The sequence below is a fragment of the Acipenser ruthenus genome, unplaced genomic scaffold (genome assembly GCF_902713425.1).
Source record: "Acipenser ruthenus unplaced genomic scaffold, fAciRut3.2 maternal haplotype, whole genome shotgun sequence".
Classification (NCBI taxonomy): domain Eukaryota; kingdom Metazoa; phylum Chordata; class Actinopteri; order Acipenseriformes; family Acipenseridae; genus Acipenser; species Acipenser ruthenus.
In genome coordinates this window covers 1-6667 of record NW_026708729.1, presented here as the reverse complement: position 1 = coordinate 6667, position 6667 = coordinate 1, and positions in this window count along the sequence as shown.

Below are 6667 nucleotides of genomic sequence, written 5' to 3'. Positions count from 1 at the left end.
ATCGTCTGCCATTTCTTCATCTTCATTTTGCTCTGCCACCATATGAATAAGACCACTCGCTTCCCCTAGCATTTGCTGACTGCGCAGCAATTGAGTTTGCGTTTCAGCTAATTTAACCCTATCCCTCCCTTTCCTCAATTAAGATTGCATTCCGCCCTACTAGTTGGCTTGCAGTGGTGTTGAGTTGAGCAATCTGCTGTTTAAGGTTGGTCAGGTCCAGGTCACCTGCATGTCTCTCTCCATCTTTAAACAAGTATACTAGGTCTTCTAGTAACTTCATACCTTCTTCCATACTAATACCATTGCAGGTTGCTCTAACAATGCAATCAATATAGGGGTAAGTTAAGACCCGGAGTGGAGTTCTTTGTTCCTCATCATATTGAGTTAGAGCTCGGAGTGAAACTCTTTGTTGCACTTCTTGTTGCATTTCCTCATCAGAGTCTGTTTCATCAGTTTCTTGACCTGCAGCCGGCAAATGACTATTTTCACTAATTTCTTCTATTGTCGCCCTTAGTTCCCTCATCAGCCAAGCTTTCTTTGGAGGGTTGTTTGTAATAGAGCTGCCTGGTTTCTGATCCGGGGTTACTGTAGGTCTCTGTAGTATTGGAGCTTCAGCGTATTCAAAACTATTGGAAACTGTTTGGGATGTTGTTTCTGGTATGGGAGACAGTTCCACAGGGGGCAATTGATTCCGATTTACACACTGTCACAATTCTCTTATTTGATTTTCTAATTGGCGACAGTGAGAAACGAGATCAAAAGAAGTACCGGCAGTCAGAGGAGGTGGTTGAGGATTTGGAGTGCTATTCTGTACCTGTCTGGGTTGGTGAGTGATTAACACTCTTCCTTGTTCCAGCACTGTTTCTTTCTGAACTCGGGAACAAGTTTCTGCCCATTGCACTGCAACACGTCTTTCATTATGAATCAGTTTGATTGTTTTAACTATTTTGCTCTGATGTTTTCCTGCCCATAGGAAGCAAGCTCTTGCTATTTCCTCCATACAGAGTTCATTATTCTGATTTCCTGGTGAAAATATTCCTGCACTGATGAGGGGCATCAACCAACTACATGGATAATATGCATAGCAGGCAACAGTCCAGCTAGAGTTACAGCAGTTCTTCCCCTTTTAACTTTGCCATTTATTTTAATCCAGTCATAACTTTCTTTCTGAATTACTTGCCCGCCTGCATTAGACAATGCTCATGCTACTCCCCCTCCATGTGCAAGGTCTTCATTAGCTGGGTTTATTATTGCGTTACCATGGTATATTTCCAAGCTTAGCCCCCCTGTTCCCAATGAGATGAGGCGCAAGGGGGCAGCAAGGGGACCATGCATTTGAGCGTATGTTGGGCTCAGGTGAGGGTTTACAAGCTGACCTTCACACGGCACTTCTTTTGCTTGACTCATGGTCTGACTTAAAACCCTGTTTAATTCCTCCACTTCCTTTGCCATGGCTCCAACACCTGTGGTTGCTGATGGATTATACTTTGGGGGTCTAAGGTATTCAGCATTCTGAGTTTTCTTGGATTTAGCTCCTTTCTGTGCCTGTTTTCTGTGCCTTTAGGACCTGATCTCAAGTTATATAAATGAGTTGGTGGAGCTGGTGCTCTCCCTCTTTCTCTGCTTATTGCCGCCTCTCTAGCCGGACTTGCTGAGTGTTCTCTGTTTGCAGCTGTTTCAGCTGACTTACTTCTTGGGTTACACAATTTTTCTTTCTTTCTCTAGATCTGTTAAAAAAAGCAACAGTTCTCTTCCACGCACCTGGTTTTTTGTTAGCAGTCTCTTCCCTCATTTCTGATTCAGAGGAGGAGGACTGAGACTCCATCTCATTTCTTTCTCCTTCACCCAAAGCAGCTTCTACATCTGGGCGCAATTGTTCCTCGTTAAGATTCATGGTTATGTTGGCTATATCCTGGCATAATCTGTTTACAACCGCGTGAGCCCTCTCTTCCACATCGTTATTTAAGTTCATAAGATCTTCTATTGTATGCTCGTCACCCTCCATTAGAGTAGCCCGATTTTTAACTATTTATGATAGCCCATTCAACGTCCTATTTTGTTTTATTTGCTAGACTTTATTTTAGCGGAATATTTGTGCATGAGTTTGAGGTCACCGCCTCTTTAGGCGTGGCATGACTTCGGGTTTCTGGATTTTAAATACCCATATGTAATTTACCTTACAAAACTATGTTATGGAATTAAAATGTTTAAACTATTTTAATATTCATTTTAAAATGTTAAACTATTTTAATTATTATTGGTCGACTGTTTTTATTAGTGTTTTCTAGATTAGGTTTATTGTTTTATCGTTTATTTCGCTCGCCCCACGTTACGGGCTCCAACTGTCACGTTTTCACTTTTCACGTTCTCTTTTATTTTATTATCTGCTCTGCACACACTCATAAACTCAGGGGAGACGTTAAGGAGGACAGAGATGGTTAAAACTCCTACTGGTTTTTGTTCGAGCACTGGATGAGCAGCGTGTCCATACAACCTTTGTTTAATCAAGAATATCACCAAAATCCCATCAGGTAATAACAACTAGTCTAGAGGTATTACAAGCTTAGCATTAATACTTCAATACAATAATACAGTTATATGTATTATGTGCAGCCCTCAGGCTGGCTGAGCAAAAAGTTGACAGCACCCACTGCTATATTTTAGCACATTCAAAACATTACCCTCTTAATACTAAAACATAGTTTCCATACCTTATAGCAATGCATTCAATACATGTGAGATATAATAATTAAATATTCCCTTACCTTCCAGTAACAAGGAAGTGTGGTTTGAACAAAAAGAAAAGAACTGTCTTCAAAAGGCAGATAATTCTAAGTTCTGATCAAAGAGCAATTAGTTCTGTACGGAAGTCTGCAGAGGAAGGACCACATCACCCTGCCAGGCTGAGAAGTGGTAGTGGTGGTTTCAGTATGATTTGCCATGGGTTTCTATAGGATTTTTGCCCCATTGAAAGCAATGAGAAGCCCCAATTAAATCCAATCATCAATCTATATAGACAGCTTTTATCTTTTGGCAAATAGTAATCTCTAAAATCTCCGACCACCTTTTCAGACTTTAATTGGAGTCATATGCCAACAACCATAACACTGGCCCATGATCTCATCTACTCATTTCTGACCCCCTCCTTCATCTGAAAGTTAGGTGAAGCAGAGTTCACAAGATCCTTGCTACTTTGAATCACTACTTTTTATATTTGCATTACAAAGAAAAGAGTGTTGTTTGAATATATACAACACCAACAGTTGTATTATAATATAACAGTTATAGTTTTAATAGTTATAATTGATTATATGAGCCTGGCTTCTAAAAATATATGCCCTCATATCATATCATCTTTTCAAATTAGTTTCCTTCTTTCCCTACAGGTGTGTGTTTAGCAGATATTATAGGGAACTTCCATCCTATGTCTTTTTAGTATAGAGTTTCTCCCCAGGGAAAATCTAATTGTTTCTATTTAAATTATAAGGCTGTAGTTTCTCTCTCCTAGCAGCCTGAACTTAGCTGAACTTCAGATGTCTTTATTTTCCGACTGTACACAAGCTGGCTAAAACCAGTTCGCTTGAGACCTCTCTTCCTTTGCCAATTTTAGCATTGATAAATGTTTTTAGTAACTTTCCCTTTCCCTAGGGCAGCAGTGCGGAGTAGGGGTTAGGGCTCTGGACTCTTGACCGGAGAGTTGTGGGTTCAATCCTCAGTCGGGGACACTGCTGTTGTACCCTTGAGCAAGGTACTTTACCTAGATTGCTCCAGTAAAAAAAAAATAACAACTGTATAAATGGGTAATTGTATGTAAAATAATGTGATATTTGTATAATGTGAAATAATGTATAATGTGATATCTTGTAACAATTGTAAGTCGCCCTGGATAAGGGCGTCTGCTAAGACATAAATAATAATATTTCTACACCTGTACCTTACGTGCTTCTTTCTGCCAGGCAACTAATTAATTTTAATATATTTTGGAATAGGTCCATTTCTATTCTAACTTCCCTTCCTCTAAGACAAGAAGGTATTTCTCCTCATTAATTCTAGCCCTGCTTTTCATGCCAACAATACCTCTTTGTACCAAGCAATGACTTTTCCAAAGACAGGTTTATAAAAAATTCAGGAATACAGGTTACATAGAGTTTACTTTTCTAAAACCTATCTTTTGCTTTAAAGTTACTTTTCATTGTTATTTCAAAAATAACATTTTATTTTCTGCATTATTTTCAGCTCTGGGCTAGATTTAAGTATTCTTTACTCTTTATCAACTAAGACTTTCTAACCATATTCTTTTCATTATTTAAAAGGCAGTGTACTGACTCTTTCAGGTCCTTATAGTTCTCCCTTTTCTTTTAAGAAACCCCTAGCCCTTGTTATCACAACAGTTTATACTATTTAAAGCAAACATATTAACACATATCTACTTAGTACAGCAACATTTTACATTCAAACTGAAATGTGTTCAACAGAGACTTGGCACTCAATTCTGGAGCCGTGCCTATCTTGATAAGGGACTGCCTGAGGCTAGCTAGTATACCAGGCAGCACTCATTTTTACTATATGAGGTTACACAGAAAACATACAGAGTATTTTCACAATATCTTTTACAGACTAAAGATTAGTAAGCGCTACTTCTAGTTACATTACATATCATTTTATCAATACATGTCATTTCTAAATCATCCAGTCCATGTCCAGCAGATCCGCATGTTCCCAGCAGGTTTCAAAGTCTGTGTCAGGTTCCACTCGAGTGGGTTCTGCAAAGACCACCACAGGCCCTTTAATGCAGCGTCTCGCGTCACAAGTGTGGGCTGCCATGGTCCGGACTTTATACCTACAAGACACTTGTACACGCTTAATAGGGACACCTTCCTCACATTCCAATTTGCCCAGATGTGCCCATTTTACCAGGTGACCGCGTTCACAGTCCATGCATTCAACTCTTTTTACATCCCTTGAATGTACATTCAAGTGAGAGAAAGATATCCCCACAGCATCCTTACACTCAAACAAGAATTGACAGTGTTTGACTAGGTGACTGCAGGCTGGACATGGCTTGGGCCCTGTCAGGGGTGAGTCACCTCTGTACCTGTCACAGGCGCACATAACAAGAGAATGTTTTCCGATTTCATTAGTCATGGTTAGCTTTGTACCCTTCACAATCATTCTGGACCTGTACATGTTTCTTTCATACATTTCATTTTGTTCACATAGAGACATTTTACGAGGTATGCCATCCATCCAGAACATAGTAGGAGGCCAAAACTCACTGTTCTTCATATCAGCGGGCACCCAGCATCTGTTTGGCTCTACATCATCAGTGGCCAGACTTAATACAACTGAATCTGAATCAATCGAACTCTAGCCACTGAAATTCTCCATGCAAAGGGATCCAATGTCTTACTACACATAATAACTGGTTCGGGATCACCCGTGACAGCATCCAGCACTCAAAGAATATCACAGACATTTGCAGAGCTTATTTGAGATGTTATAGTAAAAAAATAATGACTTGGATTGCATTATTGAGGAGTTTGGTGATAAAACGAGTGATCAGGAGATGATTTATCGGTATGCACTACTATGAAGAGGTATGTGAATGTGAAAATACAGCGAACAAGGGGTGGGGCGGTGCTGGAGATGCAGTACTGAGTGTCCTGTTCATATGCAGTGCCTTTTAAACCTGTTTTACTGTGAAAAAAAATACTTTTAAACAGCGCTTCTAAAATAAACTGCGGGTGTGAAAATAAATTGGACCTGACGCGCCTGAGACGCGCTGAATAAATGGACCGCAAAGGGTTAAGCTCTGTAATGTGACAAAGAACAACGACTGTAATTTTGTCATTGTTTAGCTTGATTGTTTAGCATTGTTTAGCAGAAAGACAATGATTCTTGGTTGTAAATCTCCCTCCTGACCTGTGTGTTTTGTGTTTTGTGTGGGTGTATAATAAAAACAGGACTATTATTTGCGGGGCAAACCCGGGGATTATAAATTAAGTAATACACGCTGCTGTATTACTTACCTTCATTATTGTTTACTGTTTGTTTCACCGTCAGGCACTGGACAAAAACAAATAAAACAAACCTTTGCACCTGGATTACAATTGTCTGTCTGTTCTTTAATCACCTGTCACCTGACCCATGTCATTTTTAAGGTTCACTTTAAATGCCTTGCATAGGATTGTGTTTAATACTTACTGTTTTCTACTCTGCATGTTAAACACCATCCCTTAGTTTCATAAATTAAGGTGGAGGTTTTCTTAAATACTGAAAATGTCTGGTTTTCTATGTTTGGTAAAGAATGACAATGCCAGCATTATTTTACTGTAAGCTGGTCAGTTCTGAGCTGTTTTACATCGTGTAGCTCTTTCCTTGCTGACACTGTGTTTGAATTAATTCCCTTCATATAGCACATGTCTAAATTACCACAGCCTTTGAGAAGAGGAAAAAAATGATTAGGAGCTAAAAACTAGAAGATATCTTTTATGAATTCCACGTGAAAATGTGAAGGTTCAGTTAATTATATTACAATAAGTAAACATTCCGTTTACACACAGTTTACACACAAAACACGCAGTTATAAACAACAAGCGATTCCTAGTTTTTTTTTACAACACTGGATAATTTGGAGATTCAGCCAAATACATTTGCTATTTGTTGT